Source organism: Schistocerca americana, chromosome 4, assembly GCF_021461395.2.
Source record: "Schistocerca americana isolate TAMUIC-IGC-003095 chromosome 4, iqSchAmer2.1, whole genome shotgun sequence".
Taxonomy (NCBI): Eukaryota; Metazoa; Arthropoda; class Insecta; order Orthoptera; family Acrididae; genus Schistocerca; species Schistocerca americana.
The window spans coordinates 253,903,242-253,923,703 of NC_060122.1; positions in this window are offsets into that span (position 1 = coordinate 253,903,242).

Genomic DNA, 20,462 nt, shown 5'->3' on the forward strand with positions numbered 1-20,462 from the left:
TTCGTAATAGAGAGATGTATGCGTGTCAGTTCCTGTGGATCTATTCTGATCTTCTCCAAGTAAAGCTGATGATTTCCATAGCTGTGGGTGGCGTGAATCCAAGTAGCGAAGCTGGTATTGATGGTTGACTTTCTCTATGTGTGAGCCCTCTTATCTTTACAGGGAGAAACACAAGAGATAAACAACATCGTGAGCACGACGTTCCGCAGCGTGGACGTAAACAGGCATACGTGTCGCTCCGCCGCTGGAGGAGAACTGCCTCCACGATGCAACGCAAAAGGCGCTGCGGTGACTACAGCAGCCGGCCGTTGCGACCGAGCGGTTCTGGACGCTTCAGTCCGGAACCGCGCGACTGCTACAGTCCTAGGTTCGAATCCTGCCTCGGTCATGGATGTGTATGATGTCCTTAAGTTAGTTAGGTTTAGGGACTTCTAAGTTCTAAGGTACTGATGACCTCAGATGTTAAGTTCCATAGGGCTCAGAACCATTTGAACCATTTTGGGGACTACAGCTGTTAAGAAATACATGCAACGTGTTTCCTGTTGGGAGGATGGATAACTGTCAGCTGCATAATGGTATGAGGACAGTGAAAATAGTATTGGAACAACATAGATTTTACCCCAAAGTACCGTTATCCAAGATGGTGGTCGAGACGTAACAGACACACCCCCAGTGACGTCATCCAAGATGGCGCCCGTGACGTCACAGACACACCCCCAGTGATGTCAATCAAGATGGCGAATTTTTGCGGAAAGTTTGAATTTTGGGCGAGAAGAAGGTCAATTGGGCTACCTCCACTAACCTAACCCCCCTCCCCCCCACCAAATGGCCGGTAGTTCAAATTCCAACATGATAATGCGTCACACCTAGTAAAATTGTGGGAAAAATTGACTTGTCTTTATTATTTAATCAATTTCAAGCAGTTGTGTTCACCACTGGGTCTGGACACCAGCTGGCTTAGTTCATATTGTCGCCACCAGAGAGCGCCACTGTGACGTCAGATCATGACACAAATACCGTTATTCAAGATGGCTGCACCCAGTGTGTTCACCACGAGCTTCAGTGCCCAACTGGCTTAGCTCATATCGTGCCCACCAGAAGGTGCTACCGTGAAGTCGTCTTATGACACAAGATTGTCTGTTCTCTCACTCGCGTGCACGTTATAACCGGATACGTGCCGCACCACCGGCCCGCGGGCGTCCGACCGCTTACGTCACACACCCTCGACCACCACCTCTATACACGCGCCGGACATAGTCATGTGTAAATATGCTAACTAAAGTAAATGAAATGTTTGGCAATGTACAAAAGCGAGTTAGAAAATAGTGTTTGAAACAGGAGTAGAGGGAGCATCTCATACGATAATTCGCTTATAGTATATGTGATGAAAGTTTAAAGTAGTCTATGCTGCGTTTGTATATTTAATATGATCGTCTCCACATAAGCAACTGCGGTTTGATGTGTCAGACTCGGTGAACCATTAGGAACGCCGTGGTGGCTGCACGCTAAGCTATTTTGGGGAAGTACTGTGAAATGTCTCTCTTTGCGCTGGGAGCCCACCCTAGCTATATGTCATTGCGCCCGCATCGACACCTAGGTGACTTGTAAATAGGATGAGCTTTTATAGTTCCTAATTTTTCTATGTTGGAGTGGGTATAGAACAACGGAGATGGCATGTTGGGGATCTGGAGTACTTGTATCTAGTTTGGGTACGCACTGCATTGCCCGCATTTCCACCGAATGCTCAAACCACGGTCCTGTTGCAGTAACTCAGCTCGTTCTGTTTCTACAAGGGTTGCACAACGTGTTCGATATGTCTTTCTCTGACTTAAATTGGATCTAGCACTTGTGGAAAGCTGTAGAAATGGGTGCGACTGGAGGATGTGTAGGGTGTGATTAAAAGGAGGTTGTAATTTTACTGTAGCAGACAGATTCGAGGAAGGTGACTCGTTTAGAGATATGAGAGTGCGTGAAATATAATTGACTTGTGGGTGTGAGCCTATGCAAGAATGTGTTTGAATGGACGGAATTTCTAATACATAGCATGAGGTTAGAGATCTGAGAAGTTAATGTATATTTTTCTTCTTAGGACCTCAATCAGCACATCATCTACTACTACTGTCTGTCATCGCCTATAACTCAGCAGATATATCACGGAACGTCTGATATGGTCTCGAAGCAGAATGCGTTGCAAAAACTAATGAGTAATGCAGTTGCATGCCGTGTGATGGTGTGCAAATAGCGCCTGCATACGACGTTCCTTAGCCGAATGACTTTCAAAGTTCATTGAGTTTATCGCGAGGTTGCATCGTTGGCTCATAATACACATATTTCTACAATCGCTGTCACGGTATTTATCCGGGAAACACCACCTCATTCAGAGTTAATATCGTACCTCAATTCGTAAAGCGGTTATAGGTATTAACATGGATACTTGGGTGCACCTGTAGAACGACGAGTGCTTGTGAGAGCAACATGCAGTAGTTGTTGGGATTAGGATTTTTTCTTTAACATGTGCTCGATTACGTCTATGACACGGTGGTATGACTCGCAGGAAGAATATAAGAGCCATGCACACCCACATTGATTTTCAGTCAGTATTATTTGGTGTCGTATGCATCCAGTTATTGAGGAGGTAGTATTAGTGCTGGGTGCTTGAAATGTTCGCATTTGAGTATTAGGTTTATAAAGTATATGTGTTTGTGTAAAGGAAATGTCTATGTGCTCTTGTAGGGAAGATAAGGATTGGACTTGGAGTACTGTGATAGCGAAGGGAAGAGTATGACCAGCTGTAAGGACGGTACAGGTACTTCCAGAGCCACAGCGCTCAACAGAGTGTATTTCCAGTACTTCGCTCATTGCCGAATACCGTTCAATTGAGACCGATATCGTAAGGTTTAATTGTATTTATAATGGTAGGAGATATATGTGAGGGGTTTTCTAGAATGTGTCCGTGTATGCAAAGTCTGTGGTGGTACTGATTCGGATTCCCATGTTAATGGTAGCAGTCCTCCGAATGCAGAGGCCTGTTGGAGTGTGGGAATGTATCAGAGTTAACTTCACCATCTTCTAGGCGACCGAATAACGAACTAAGTATTGCTGGGCGGCTTTCGTTATCAAGTGTAACTTTCATACGATCGTGCGTTTGCGGTGGAGTGTTATTCCCTCCCATGAAAATGGTTCGGTCGACTGCTTATGTACATTTGGTGCCTTTATTTAGTTGAGGGTATATCGATTGCGGTGTTTTGGACACACGTTTGCCTGTTCTCTAGACATGGGAAAGACCGCAGTTGGTTTGTAAACAATATTGGTCACCTGGAAACTGTTACATCACGGACTTCGGTATTCGCGAGTGCAAATATAAGTTAACTCTACTTGTTTCTAGTTAGTCACTGGTTTACAGCACGCTGCACCTCGCTAATGTTTGGTGTCTGTGGAGAAATAACTTACAATCTATACCTAGTGCATTATGTCGTGTTAGCGATCGGGATGCTACTGCTGTGTGCTTGATATCGAGAAGTACGGCGAAAGTTGTATAATATTATGGCGAAAATATGGTTGTTCTTTTAATCGAGGAGTATGGAGATGTCTGCAGAAATGCGAGCACGAAAGTGGAAACACTAATGCGTTTGTGCCAGGGTGAAACGAGCGCATCAGTTCTGAGAGGGTGACTTCGGTTTGCTGATGTAAAGGGGGTGATTTGGTATGGTGGGGGATATTAATTGCATGTTTGCTAGATCGAGACAGTACTCGGTGATACATTCCCTGGTCAGATATCAGTTTGACGCTCCAATATTCTTTCAAGTATCATATGTGTTTGATAACCTGTAGACAACTTTGCGATGTTTAGTTTTCGGTGCGAAATGTTGATCAGTGAAAAATACTTTATTACCACTGAGTGTAGCGTGTGTAGAAGGAATGAACAGGTTGGGGGTGTATAGATTGAGGGAACTGTCAGAGCAGTTTAGCAATCTTTGCAAAATAACAACAGAAAGCCCCAGAAAGAAAACGCTCGATTGATTGTGGTGGGATATAGGAGCGGTGACAACATTTGCGTATGTTCAGAGCAGGAAGGTTACCACAGTATGCCCACGAGGAAGACTGGATCTGGCGATATTTTGGTAAACAGATTCTGTTAGGGCAGGAATTTTGGCGCATACAAGCTGAGACAAGAAGAAAGCGAGTGTTAACTATTTATGGGGCTTTATAAAATTACTGACAGCTGGACTTAGCTGATTTTTTTTTTTTTTCACAAAGCCATGTGACGTAAGAATAACACTGAAAATGTTTTAGATGGCGATGTGTCAGTCAAGCTAGGGCGGGTACGTGCAACTGAACACGTGTGTCAACACACTCTGTGCTATTCTGCCTTCAATGTTAAAGACAAGTGGTCCCTGGGGATGCCTCGAATATGTGACTGGCGTGAATGCGCTTTGGAATGCTATGACAGTATAATGGTGACTGTGTAGAAGTATGGAACTATCACTGGTGACGGGGACTGTGACGGAACGCATGGGAACCGAGCTGCGGCTGCCTCACTTTGCAGGTGTTGTGGCGAGCGGGCCTAAATGGAGGTCTGTAAGTACTTTGACAGCTGATGGCCGCATTGACCGTACGTGCAATCGCGTCATTATCGGTGTCTAGCGGATAGGAATTACTCAGGTGCTACGTATGAATGGGGGTGCCACCACCTCACGCTTGCAGAAGCCGAGCAGGGGCTGTGCGTGGTTTGACATCTGACTGATGCATCACTTATCGCTATCTCCTGTGTACTCTACTGGACAGGGGGCGGTGGACTGCGCTTGCGAGCGTTGATTGCGTTATTTCGCAAGCGTCTCTGTAGGCCCTGCCATGTGCTATTTGGACAGTTTACGAGTACTGAGCGTGTCTACCCATTAGTGTGAAGAATTATTTAGGAGTAGTTTGCTATTGTGTACTGAAATTAAGAGTTGGTTGCGTGTCTGTGGGCTGTGCAACATGACCCCAGGCACATCAGGGTGGATGTTTTGTATCAGTGTGATAGATATACTCTACTGTTAAATAAGATGTTTGAAAATAAACAGAGTGCACCCCATCCTTACTCTCCCCAGCAGCCCAGAGCAGGCTGAGTTGTTTTCCCACCATTTTCGCTCACCACCTTGGTTTACATCACGAAAGGGGATACAGCGTCCTCTGCTGGTGTTACTGAGTATTAGACCTTGTGGAGAACACATGGTTCTAGGCGCTACAGTCTGGAACCGCGCGACTGGTACGGTCGCAGGTTCGAATCCTGCCTCGGGCATGGATGTTTGTGATGTCCTTAGGTTAGTTAGGTTTAAGTAGTTCTAAGTTCTAGGGGACTGATGAAGTCAGAAGTTAAGTCCCATAGTGCTCAGAGCCATTTCAACCATTTTTAGAACACACGGTTTGCCGCCACCAGGGATGACTGTACTTGTGTCATTAGCTAGTGGTGGTGGTGGTTAGTGTTTAACGTCCCGTCGACAACGAGGTCATTAGAGACGGAGCGCAAGCTCGGGTTAGGGAAGGATTGGGAAGGAAATCGGACGTGTCCTTTCAAAGGAACCATCCCGGCATTTGCCTGAAACTATGTAGGGAAATCACGGAAAACCTAAATCAGGATGGTTGGAGACGGGATTGAACCGTCGTCCTCCCGAATGCGAGTCCAGGGTGCTAACCACTGCGCCACCTCGCTCGTTCATTAGCTAGCGTCATGGAGGCGTCATCTGGTGGTGACGAACTGTACTAAGACAGTTGGGGTCTGGAGCTCGTGGTGAACCCACTAGGTGGCGCCATCTTAGATTACGGTGTTTGCGTCATCACCTGACGTCACTACCGCGTCCTCTAGCGGCATGGATATGAGCTAAGTCAGTTGTGCTATGGACTCGGTGGCGAATACACTTGGTGGTGGTGCTGCCTCTAATTCTTTAAATAAACGCTGGTGTATGATTTCGACAGTTGACGATTAGCAAGCAGAGTCTTTTAGACGGATTATTATTTTGACAATTTACGAGTTGTTTGGCTATCTGAACGTAAATGATTTGCATTATTTACGAGTGGTTCGCATGTCTGTAGGTTGTGCAATGTGTTATTTTTGACGGTTGACAATTAGCAAGCATGTGTGTAGAGCGTTATAGATGAGTTATGTGGGAGTAGTTTGCAAGTCTGCATGCTGTGAGGCATGTCTGGGCGTATGTTCTCTGATGCATATACTCCTGCTCCTAAATATAGTCCTGCTCCTGAATAAATAAAGTACATTCCTTCCTTTCTCCATCAGCCTAATGTGGGCTGAGTCCTTTTACCAACAACCGCTACCAAGAGATTGCGCTTTGGAGGCTTAAGTTAGTGGTGATGAGCTTCCTTTTGCAACAGTTTTCTTAGGTTGGTGGTGAAAGCGCAAGTGATCTTTCTTTACTGCCAAAATTCAAACTCGACGGCGGTTCCTAGGAAGAGGTGTCGATCTGGACCTTGAAAAGTAGTTGAAAGTAGGTAGGTGAAAGTATAGTGAACACCTTTTCCTACCTATATGAAGTCGAATCACGTGGCCAATAGGAGTGCAGCATTCTAGGGGTGGGTGCGTGGTGGTACTAGGTCATGAATGAACACCGTGCTGATAGTGGGAAAATGTGGAACCTCTCATTTGATCATTGAATATTGAAATTGCAAATTTAATTATTGAATATGATGAAAATTTAAATCGAATTAAGTACTTAGGTACCTGACAGGTTAGATGCGTGGTGTGGGTGTTACTTCAGTTAGCATATTTACAGAAGACTATGTCCGGCATGTGTGTGGAGGTGGCGGCCAACGGTGTGTGATGTAAGCAGTTGGACGCCCACGGTCTGGTGGCGCAGCGCGTGTCCGGTTATAGCGCGCTCGCCACAGGGAGAGCAGACGATCTTGTGTCATCATGCGACTTCACGGTAGCGCCCTCTCGTGGGCATGATATGAAACAAGCCAGTTGGTCACTGGAGCTCACAGTGAACACACTGGGTGCAGCCATCTTGAATCACTGTACTTGTGTCATGATCTGACATCACGGTTGCGCCCTCTGTTGGCACCAATATGAACTAAGCCAGTTGGAGTCCCGAAAAAAAAATTGTTCAAATGGCTGTGAGCACTATGGGACTTAACATCTGAGATCATCGGTCCCCTAGAACTTAGAACGACTTAACCTAACTAACCTAAGGACATCACACACATCCATGCCCGATGCAGAATTCAAACCTGCGACCGTAGCGGTCGCGTGGTTACAGACTGAAGCGCCTAGAACCGCTCGGCCACACTGGCCGGCAAAAATCGTATGTGCTGGAGTCCCGCCCCAGTGGTGAACATACCTGCTAGAATTTGGTTAAATAATAAAGACAAGTCCATTTTCCCGCCATTGTACTAGGTGTGACGCATTATCATGTTGGACTTTGAACTTCCGGCCATTTTCTGTGGGGGGAGGGGGGTTAGGTTAGTGGAGGTAGCCCAATTGAACTTCTTCCCGCCAAAAGTCAAACTTCCCGCCAAAATCCACCATCTTTATTGACGTTACTGGGGGGGGGGGGGGTGTCTGTGATGTCATAGCCGCCATATTTGATGTCGTCACTGGGGGTATGTCTGTGACGCCACGCCTGCCATATTGGGATATTGGGTACGGTGATTTGGGGTACAATCAGTGTTGTTCCAATACTGAAAATTTGTGCTGGACCGGAACTCGAACCTGGATTTTCCGGTGATAGCAAGCGGCCGCCTCACCATTAGGTTATGCGAGCGTGCTCCACGACCAGATTTTAACTTCCATATGTCGTCAGCCACAACCTGCACTCGTTCAATGATTATGTATATTACCTAACAGGGGAGCCATTGTAATTGAAAGTTGATTGTGAGTCGCAATTCTGAACAACACAGGCACTGCAATACTCGCTCTCCGTCTACAGGGCCAGCAATATCGAAAGGCGAAGTTCGTAACGGCGTGCCCTGGCAAAGTGCACAGTTTATCTCCGGCTTGCCGCTGGCCGGAGTAGACTCAGGCGTCCGTCTGCGCCTGCAGGAACGCCGAGCATCTGGACGAGCCGAGGCGGCGACGTGGCCGGCCGCTGTGATGAGCTGCTTCGATGCCGTACGTGGCCTGCGTCCCAACGTCCCAAGCTGCGACCACAGAGGTGGGGCGGGACGGGGAGGGGTGGGGTGGCCCAAGGAACTCGGAGACGATTTTTTTTTCTTTTTTCAGACAGCAAGGAGTAGCAGAACACACGCTGGAGTAATTGAACGGACCAGCAGTGGGGTATTGCCAGACAGATCAAAAAGCGTCTTTTACGACTGCACACTACTGAAGGGCTGATGCGTCCAATCGACAATCGACAGCCTTTAGATTTCTGTGATTCATCGTGTAACCGAACTTTGATGGATTCCTTTTGCCGGACGGAGTGGCCGAGCGGTTCTAGTCGCTACAGTCTGGAACCGCGCGACCGCTACGGTCGCAGGTTCGAATCCTGCCTTGGGCATGGATGTGTGGATGTCCTTGGGTTAGTTAGGTTTAACTATTTCTAAGTTCTAGGGGACTGATGACCTCAGCAGTTAAGTCCCATAGTGCTCAGAGCCATTTGAACCATTTTGTTTATTCCTTTTAGTACTCTAGCGGGTAATCTCTAATTTGTCTAAAGCATTTTGCAGGTGGTGTTGATCTTCTTATGACTTAACTTAATCTCTTTATTATATTTTCAGCCACGTAAATTATATTTAATCAGATAAACTTTTTTCTTTTAAACCCAATTTTGTTACAAGAGCAGAAAAAAGAACAACTGAGAAAAATCTAACCCAAAAATGATAACGGACTACATACAGAATTTGTATCTAACTGATTACGATGACGAATAATTTTATTTATTGCATCAGAAGTCCCATTTTTTGTATCATTCTTCTGAGCTTTCTTCAGCGGTATAAGCAGTAGTCTAGCTCCAACAATTGAATTAGTAATACTATGACCACCAATAGGAATTCAACCTTTTAATCCCATACAAATTCCATTGATGATTCAGGAGTGAAAATAGAGGGAAAAAACCCATACGAACATGTGTCTGACAATGGATGATCTGTGTGCAACGGCAAGAAATCGTTCCGGAACACAGTACAGAGGTCCATCGTCACAACAGAAGTTCAAAGTGGCCTGCATGGGTTGTAATGCACGTGTTCACACGTGGCATCATGGATTGCTATACTTTTTCGCGTGTTCCGGCCTCTGTCCCAGTAGTGTCATAGGCGTTGTGAATACTCTCTTAAAGAGGCTGCACGTCAGGAACCGGTTCAGCATCCACAACGCTTTCAAGATGCCCCGAGAGATAAAAATCCAGCGATTCTAAGTCCGGCGATGTAGCAGGTCGTTCTAAAGGGCCTCCGCGTCCTATCTAGCGTTCGAAGAAAGTGCTGTTGAGTGTTGAGGTGTCGGCGAACCGTAATGTGGATGTTGGTTGGTGCTCCGTCATGCAGAAACCACATAACCTGTCGTATTACCAAAGGCACGTTCTGTACTAGCTCAGGCAGAGTATTTCTTCGTCGAGATGTTGCGGAATAATAAATGGTCCAAGTATTCGATGGCCAAGAATCCCCGCCCAGACATTGACGCTGAACCGATGAAGCCTCAACCTTCCCGCGAGAATTGCAATGTATCCCACAGACGATGATTATGCACTTCCGTCTCTATGCTGTTCATTTTTGGAACACAACCTACGACCAGCTTAGAGACAGAAGTAATGACACTTCCTGCAGGACCTGACCATCATTTTGCAGGAAAATGCTCAAGCTGGAAGTGATTTGTTTGACCGATACGGCTGCTCAATGCTATACTACTTACTGCTCTCCCCTGACTTAAGCCCTCGTGAGTTCCACTCGATTTCGGTTGGTTGGTTTTGGGGAAGGAGACCAGACAGCGTGGTCATCGGTCTCATCGGATTAGAGAAGGATGGGGAAGGAAGTCGGCCGTGCCCTTTCAGAGGAACCATCCCGGCATTTGCCTGGAGTGATTTAGGGAAATCACGGAAAACCTAAATCAGGATGGCCGGACGCGGGATTGAACCGTCGTCCTCCCGAATGCGAGCCCAGTGTCGAACCACTGCGCCACCTCGCTCGGTCCACTCGATTTCGAAACTGAAGGAAACACTTCACGGCATTCGCTTCAGAACTGCCACAAATCGTCGGGCAATAGTCCGCGCCGCTCGAACTGTCAACACACCTGGAACTGCTAAGACTATCCTACGACTTCCACATCGCTGGCAACGGGTTATACACAATGCTGGTGACTACTTTGAAGGTCAGTAGAACTTTGAAACACGTATCTATTTTGTACGAGCTGTAAATAAATAGTTGCCACTATCAAAGTTCCAACCCTCGTACTTCGAAATTACATCTTAATTTTCAGTATTCTGTGATTCTCCTTGGGCCTACATATTTACTCATAATTGTTCTCACTAATAGATGTAGATTATCTGATTCATAATTCAGTTCTAGACTCTCACTTCCGTAGACTTCACAGTCGTGGCGTAAATGTGTTATTTTTTAGTTTTGTCTGTAAACAATTTTATGAAAAATGATTCTCTATTATTCCACTTTCTTTTTTACTTTGTGTATCCTCTTATTGAGAACGTATTTTCCTGACTTTAATTCTTGAATTTTGTCCTGTAGATATTTGATTACTTCTAGAGTTCTAGATTCTTTATGCATCCTTTATGTTAGAAAAAAAATTAATTACCCCAGCCTAGATTCTCAAACCTGCGCTATTGGCTTTCTGTTAAGAAAGACAGACTCCTAATTTTGTCTCCGCTATACTTTTCAGATGTGCAACATGACTTTCGCAAATTTTATGCAGTTTTACTTCAATATGCCGTTATCTTCTTTCTAATATTATTTGAGATACCTGATGCTCTTTTGAATTCCCAAGCCAATTTCTTAGTTTTCTCTTCTGACACAGAGTCACACAGGATCGGAAATATTAAAGACTGATGGAGGAATGAAGTTAATGTAGTTACTTAGTGTAACAAATGTTACGAACAGGTTTTTAGATTCACCTTTCAGCTGACACCTGATGCAGATAGATTTCAAAATAACTTATGATGTAGAATATCGTTTTAGAAAGATCATTTTGCATAGGATAACTTCTGAGAGATATTGTCGACTTTGTTTATCACTGAGCTAGTACGTCCACAGCTCGGGGTCTTGTGGCTAGCGTTGTTGTCTCTGAATCACGTGCTCCTGGGTTCGACTCCCGACCGGGTTGAGGATTTTCTCTGTCTGGGAACTTGGTATTTGTGTTGTCCTCATCGTTTCATCATCATCGCTCGTGACAGTGGCTAGATTGAATTGGTAAAAATTCGACTGTGTAAAAATTGAGACTTTGTACAGGCGCTGATGACCGCGCAGTTAAGCGCCCCATAAACCAAACATCATCTAACAAACTGAGCTAGTACATGTTCACAGCGCTGCAGCTTCGTCGTCAGCATGCGGACAGCAACAGTAGTGCTATTAAAAAATGGCTCAAATGGCTCTGAGCACTATGGGACTGAACTTCTGAGGTCATCAGTCCCCTAGAACTCACAACTACTTAAACTTAAGGACATCACACACATCCATGCCCGAGGCAGGATTCGAACCTGCGTCCGTAGCGGTCGCGCGGTTCCAGACTGTAGCGCCTAGAACCGCTCGGCCACTATGGCCGGCCGCTATTAAAAGTCTTGCTTCTCAGAGAGATATCTAAATGGGAGAAAGGCTACGGTCTAAATCATGGATTCTCAAACTAGGGGGCGCGCCTCCCTGGGGGGCGTGATGATGTTGCAAGGGGGGCGCGAGTGGAGTTAGCGGTATAAATCTGATATTTCCTTTTAATATCGATATTTTCATAAAAATGAATGTGCAGGTATTAATGATAGATTATGGTGCTAAATGCAATCGTTTGGCGTCCCACTTCCCGCAATCTTATCCCAATAACCTATCCAACAGCATACAGCTTTTGAAGGTCACGTTTAGAATGTCACACACAGAAACTCTCAAAATTACGAAGGCGATATGCGTTAATTCTAATATATCAGACTTGTAAACAACTTACTTCTGACAATTGGAAAACAGAAAAGTCAGGTATTAACTATTCCGTACATTTGTACACATGAACTGAACGTAATCATGTTATAACTTTTAGCCGTAGTAGGGTATGTTCATCAGTGTAATAATCACTTATACTGCGTAACTGCAAAAATGCCGTTTTATTACCGTGTCAACCCGCGGATCCACATGTGATGCGATTACAGTGTATCCCAGCACAGCAGAAGAAGCACTGAAACTGTATTTACCATTTTCAAGCACTTATTTGTGCGAAAGAGCATTTTCAGCGGTAGTGGCGATAAAAAATAAGCTTAGAAGCAAACTCAGTATTGCCAACGATTTACGTTGCGCAGTTTCTACTATTCAGCCAAGAATTCAAAATCTTGTAAAATATATGCAAGCTCATGCTTCACATGGATTTATTTGTTTGTTTCTTACCATATGTGTGTGGAAATAATATTTTTATAATAAGTACGTCACATTATAAGATAACTTGTTATTTTCCTCCTAACTATCCTTACATGTAGGTTATACTGTAAAATTATAAAAAAAACTATTTCGAAGAAACAATATAAAATAAACATAGTGAATCTGATTTAAATATAAATACTGCGTGTGATCCTTATGGATTCTGATGTTACGTGTGTTATGTTATTTCAACTAATAATGGTGTTTCTTCTGGATGAAGACACAGCGAAAATTTATCCTAGATATGGGAAGCGAAGAGTAGTCCTAAAATCGTATACTGGTGAAGAAATGGTGTGCAGCAAGGGAATGTAATCAAGGTAAGGAAGTTGTTTCATTCATATTTTTTAAAGTTCTGTGTAGTCTGCAAAATTATTTCGTAAAACTTATTTGTTATTCTTTGTCTGGTTTTGAGAACTGGGCCTTTGTCGCCGTTCGGTAACTGTCGTCGTTGACATAAATGTCAACCTATGCGCAATGACAATGGGGAGCGCTATAGGCGTACAAATCAGTGATGTTCGTTAACACCGTGACTGAGTGAATATTTTTGATAATGAGTGAAAGTAATAAGCTACACTCAACTTAAAATAATGGTCCGCATCCACTAATCTGCAAAGGTCGCAAATATTTTTCCGTGTTTACCAAGGACTTTCTTTACCTTAGGAGTGGCTTATAATCACTAGACTAGACTGATGACGTAATAAATGCGAGTCGATACATTAACAGCCCACCATGTTACATGACGTCACCATCACAAATTTTTCAATAGTTTCTTGATAATTAATAAAAATCTCTATATCTTTTAGGGGGGGGGGGGGGGGCACGGAAGTTTTCTTTCGGCAGAAGGGGGGCGTGACAAACAAAAGTTTGGGAACCTCTGGTCTAAATGAACACAAAATTTGAATCACTGTGAATCGATGAGGATTTGGATCAACTTCCGATGGCGGTACTAGGGTCTCCGTATTATGTACTTTAATTTGTAAGTTTTAAATGTTCAGTTTCCCACTTTTCTACTGGTGCGTTTCCAGCTGGAAATAAGGCGACTCGTTACCCAAGATCCGACCGCTTCACTCTGCGCGTAAACGTATATTTCTGTTAGATGTACTTGACTTTGGGAGCACTCTGCTTTACTGGAACTGAGTAACTGTAACTACTGTTTCTGCACGAGGTAACTTGTCCATTAGTGGCAGCAAAGTGATGTTGGTGGCGTTTATGGAGTTTAGAGCAACTGCTTCAGAGTTAGAACAGGCTATTGTTGACCTATAACGGTAACTGGCTGTTTGCAGAATTCGTATTACGAGGACGTTTAGCGATACAAACTTGTTAAGTTTTTAGGTCGACGTGGAACAAAGTGTTATTTAACAAAGGGAAATACTAGCGTAACGTTATTACTCATGAGCTTTAGTTGATTTTGAAAGACGATGATACCAATAAAGTGGAAGAGGTTTTGTTAACTTTCAGTCGAAATATACTCGAAAGCTTTTTCGTCATCGACTGTTTGCCGGCCTCAGTGGCCGACCGGTTCTAGGCGCTTCAGTCCGGAGCTGCGCGACCGCTACGGTCGCAGGTTCGAATCCTGCCTCGGGCATGGGTGTGTGTGATGTCCTTTGGTTAGTTAGGTTTAAGTAGTTCTAAGTTCTAGGGGACTGATGACCTCTGATGTTAAGTCCCATAGTGCTCAGAGCCATTTTTTTCATCGACTGTTTCTTAGAGAGTACGATCATGTTGGTTTCGAAGGCGCTAAGTGAGATTTAAATATGGGACACCAATTCCGTAATTGCTTGTGCTTTCATTTTCGCAGGCCGGCCGGTGTGGCCGAGCAGTTCTAGCCTCAAAGAATTCCAAGCATATCTCTTCATTCCTTAGTACTTCTGAACCCACTTCTTTGAATATTTATTTTTCCGGACTAGTCTCTTAAACTTCGGCCTACACTTCATCACTACTTAACTGTTACCTGAGTCTAATTATGGATTGACGTACTGACTGCAAATTCGTTGAACACGGTACATTAACAGGTCAATCTTATTGTGATACTTGCCTCCTTCCTCATGTGAGTCTTTCCTGGGATGCAGTTGGCCACATCTTCATTTTTATTCAAGACACTGCACGAACACATCGAACAGTTCAGGTGCAGGAGTTATTACAACAATAGGATATTCGGCAAATGGGCTGGCCTTCCAGTTCCCCCAAACGAAATCCCATCGAGCGCATGTGTATAGTTGGGGGGCTATGCCACTGTCACCCCGAATACCGTTATCCAAGATGGCGGTGTTGAAGTCAACAAAGATGGCGGCCGTAACGTCATCCAAGACGGCAGTTGTGACGTGATCCAAACAGGCTAGTTTTGGTGGGAAGATAGGTCAATTCAGCTATGTCCACTGACCTAACCCCCACACCTCCCCTCCCCCAGAAAAATGGCGGGAAGTACAAATTCCAACAGGACAATGCATCACACCACAGTTATCTCTACTAACCTAAGAGAATCGTAGGAAGATAGGTCACTTGGACTACCTCCACTAACCGGTCATCCGACCACTTCTCTTCCTAGCAACTGGCGCCAAGTTTGAATTTTGGCGATAAAGAAAGGTTAATTGGGCTATCTCCACTAACCTCAGAAATTGGTGGGAAAGAAAGGACACCCCCATTAACCTAAGTCACCCGACCGCCACCTCCTCCTACGGATTTGTGGTAAAAGGACTCAACCAGTGCTGGGCTGCTGGAGAGGAAGGAATCTACATTTTTTTTTTTGAACAATTTATTTAGGGATGGAGTATATTTATTACACTGATGCAAAACACACCCTCTAACATGCTAGCGGTCCCACCACACAGCCTACAGACATGAAAACCGCTTACAAACTTCAAATATGCTTGCTAATTGTCAACTGTCGAAATTATGCAACAGTCTTTATTTAAACAATGCAAGACACTACCGCCATCCAGTGTGTTTGCCACGAGGTCCTGAGCCCAACTGACAGAGTACACAGTACCACTGCCAGAGTACACAGTACCATTGTCAGAGGGCACTGTCACCCAAGATGGCTGTTACGACATCAGCTGATGACCTAAGTACTGTTATCCAAGATGATGGGAAACAATGTGGTCGCCACCAGGTATAGACCTAGTACTCAATACTGTCACCTGAGAGCGATGTCGTCAGTTCTGTGATGTAATCCAAGATGGCGGTCTGGGGTGGGAGAAAATGACGGGCAAGGGACTCTCCCTGTGCTGGACATAAGTCTTTATTTTGCAGGCAGTGTCTCCACCATGAGATCTAGAGTCCAACTGACCTAGTACACACTACTGCCACCAGAGGGTGCTATTATAATTCCTGTGACATAATCAAAGAGTTCAGTCTGGAGGGGGCAAATGGCACCAAAATGACTCAGCCTGCGCTGGGCTGCTGGATAGAGTAAAGAAGGAGTGTACTTCATCTATTCTGGAACAATTTATTTAGGGATCGAGTATCTTTGTCACACTGACAGAAAACACTCGCCCTGATTTGCTTAGGGTGACAATACACAATCTGCAGACTTGCAAACTACTTGTGAATAATGCAACAGACACGCTTGCTAATTGTAGACTGTCGAAATATTGCATTCCACATCCTACACACATGCAAACTACTACACCAAAATATTTTCAGTACAGACCTGCAGTACATCTGCAGCACAGTGATATGTAGACACACTCAGTACTCATAAGCTGTCCAAATAGTGCGTAGCACAGCCTACAGAACTGCTTGCAAAATAATGCAACAGACACACAAACAAGATATGCAGCCACTACATGCCGCTTCCTGTCCACTGGGCCGCACTGGAGGCCAGAGGCAGCCTCCATTAAGTGTCAAACCACACACAGGTACCTGTTCGTGTCCTACACTCATGAGGTGGCGAGATCCCTTTCATACTTGGTACCTGAGAAATTCCTCTCGAAATACATGTTCACCTAGGCACCGTTGCTGACACAAATGGATGGGAGCGAAGACTTATTTGCCAAGCGCACCAATGCCACCGCAAGCCACTGCCGGATGCAAGCCAGCGTGACCCATTAGCCTCATGCCACTGCATGTGATTCACGTTAACATTGGGCCTATTTTCAGGTATACAGTCAGTGTTATACTGACGTCACAGAACTCCAACGCGTGCTCACGCAGGTCCATATGTGAGACACCTCTGGGCAGCACGTGTGCATGTTTACTGTTGCTGATGCAATACCAATGGATACTGATGTCACAACTCTATGCAACCAAGCACCATGTGTTCACTTCTGCTGGCGTGACCCATCGCTTTACCCGTGGTTGAGTGCAGAGAGAAATTTTGCAATGCTTCCCAGAGTAGCACAGTGTGCATTGTTCCTAGCTGGACATGCCAGCTGCATCTAGCGGTGCTCAACTGCCCATTGTGACTGACACAATGCCGTGAAGTGTGTGCACATAGCTACAAACCATCAGAAGCACATTTAACAAGGTTCTAAATCTTATACTGATGTCACATATCTATGTAAAATCAGAACCAACTCCACCTCTAGGAAATTGTATAGTGTGCCAGAAATAGTTAACGCTCGCTTTCTTGATGTCTCACTCAGCTTGTATGCACGGAAATTCTTTCACTGACAGAACCTCTTTACGAAAACAGTTCAGAATAACATCGAATGCAGTCTTCCTAGCGGTCCTAACGTGATACCCCACCCATCACGTGGTATCCTTCCTGCTTTCAGCACACACATTTGTCCCCACCACTATGTAGAGACTTCTATATTCCAGCACAAAAGAATTTCTTGTGAATGAATCGAGCATTATGATTGGCTCTTATCGAATTTACCCTCCAAATTACTGATGCGACTGGTGTGGAAGTACCATCAGCCTTTTCTTTCTTTCTGTAGACAAGACTTTCAGCAGGAGAAAACCTATTTTACACAGATAGGCATATTGCATCGACAATTAAACCCTGCAAAGTGCACCTACATATCGTCAGATATGGAAAGACTCTTTCTCAATTACACTGCTCTCCCACTGAGGAACAGATCTTGAATATTAGAGCGTGAAACCGAACTCCAACCCAGCAATATATGACTGCATACCATGTCGAGTAGTAAACATACAAAATCGCCCCACTTACATCATTCATACATATACTGCGAAGACAGACAGCACAATATGTATACTTGCGGCACTAGGGCATCCATTCCTTACAGGTCACCAGAGCGCCCTCAGTGGATCGAAGTCATTCTCAGAACTATTCTACAAATTTTACCTCGTTTCCCCTCTTGACACAAAAGCATTACTGCTTCTGGTCTGGACCTGATTGGTTGCTTGCTTTTTTACACCCATCTCCAGACTCTCAGTTTACAAGAACACAAGTATTTTTTCATGTTTTAGCATAATATTATACCATTTTCGCAGTACTTCTCGATATCAAGCACACAGCAGTAGCCTCCCGATCGCTCACCCAACATAATTCTGAAGATATAGACTGGAAATTTTTCTCTACAAACCAGAAACTTCAGCGCTTATCGCTTCTGTAAAGACCTTTATGTGAGAACTCCAAACAAATAGAGGAAAAAGATATTTTGATTCACGAATACCGATGTTGGTGATGTAACAGATTCCAAATCATCCCTATAATTTACCAAGTCAACTAAGGTGTTTCTCATGTCTAGAGAACAAGCAAACATCTCTTTCACCTGCTAGATGCACACATCACAACCGATCTTCTCTCAACTAAATAAAGGCGCGAAATGTGCAGAGGCAATCAACCCAACAATTTACATGGGAGGGAATAATGGTCCAGCACAGACACACATCCATATTCAATCTTCTCAAACTTCCACGCGATCACTAAAGCTGCCCAACACATACTAAGTATTAGTTCACTATTCTGCCCTCTAAGGGATGTCAAAGTTAACTCAGACACATTCCTGCAGTCCAACAGGCCTTTGCATTTGGGCGGCTGCTGCCATTAACAGGAAACGTGAATGATTCCTGAACAGATCACTGGCGCTGCACGCCTAGCACACATAGGCAGAATGATCCAAAAATTCGTTCACATTTATATTTTATCCCTATACTTACAACTATATATTAACACTGCAGTCTCAGTTGAATGACACTCATCATTGAGCGAAGTATTGCAAATACACCCTGCTGATGGCTGCAGATCTGGAAATAGAAATATCGATGCCCATTCTTATGACTTGACATACTCTTCCCATGATATCACAGTACTCCACGTCAGATCCACACCTTCCTTATGACTGGACATAGACATAGACATTTCCTTTGCACATGTCGGAACACAAACACATACTTCATAAGCCTGATGCTCAAATGCAAACATATCACGCAACCCCCTACTACTAAGTATAATACTTCGTCAATAACTGATCACAGGCGATATGAAATAATACTGAGAGAAAATCAACCATGCGTGGATATGTCTCATAAGCTTTTCTTGCGAGTGCCACTTCCATGTCCTAGAAAGTGAAGTTTAACTGCCAGATGTTAAAAAACTCGATACCAACAACTACTGTATGTTACTGCCACAAACGGTCTTGGTCCTACAGGTGCACAGAAGTATCCATTTTAAAAGCTTTACTGGCTTTATAAATCGAGTTACAACATTACGTCTGAATGAAATGATTTTTCCTTACAAATACCGAGATGGTGATTGTAGGAATGTGTATTATCAGACCAGCACTCTGGTTACACGTCGCCGACGGTGCAACATCGTAACAAAATCGTTGAAATTCGAAAGTGATTCGATTAAGAACGTGGTGTGTAAGCGGTATTTGCAACTCGCTCACGCTGCCCCAGCTATATATTTCTATAGTACTTGTAACGTTTCCTGTCTTGATACCAAGTCAGAGGTTCTGCGATATATCCACTGAGTTATAGGAGATGACTGATTTAGAAGGAACACAAACAGTAGCAGTAGATGAAGTGCTGATTAAAGTTGTCAGAAAATTTACACTAGCTAATCAGATGTCTAGTATTACCGTATCTGCTAGAAATGATGCCCATGATTTGGAATCAGGTCTTTCCATTCAAGCACATACCTGCGATGGATCCTATTGACTAGTCATTTAATGATTACTACCACTACTCAGTCATATTTCTGGCACTCTCATATCTCGATACAAGTCACCTTTCTCGAACCTGGCTGTTACAGTAAAATTCCAATGTCGCTTTAGTCACTCCCTACGCATCTTGCAACTATTCCCATTTCTACAGCTTTGCGCATGCGATCGTACAATTTAAGTCGGAACTGAGCAGAATTCGGAGAAAGACATATCCACCACCTTCTGCATTACATGTAAAGACAGAATGACCTGACTTAATGCAACAGGACCACGTTTGGACCATTCGGTGAAAATGCGTGCAATGTGGTACGTCTCCAAGCTAGATACAGATACTGCAGTCCGAAGCAGATCCGCGTCCATTCGTATCTATCAGTCCAACTTGCTATCATCGTTATTCTGTACTATCCAACAGAGAAAAATTACGAATAATAAAAGCTCCAATAACTTGATCCGATACAGAACATACCTAGGTGCCCCACAAGGGACCGGCATGAGCGAACATTGGATTTCTGTGATGTCAGTATAACACTGACTGTATACCCGAAAATAGGCCCAACTTTCACCTGCAGTGGCGTGAGGGCAATGGGTCACGCTAGATTGCGTCCAGAAGTGGCTCACTGTGGCGTCAGTGCACTTGGTAAAGTCTTCACTCTTGCCCAGTCGCATCAGCATGTGTGCCTAGGTGAAACGTATTTCGAGAGGAATTTCTCAGGTACCAAGTATGAAAGGGATGTCACCGCCTCATGCATGAGGGACCCGAATGGGCACCTGTGTGTGGTTTGACAGCTGACAGCCACATCACTTCACGGGGGCTGCCTCTAGCCTCCTATGTGGTCCAGTGGACAA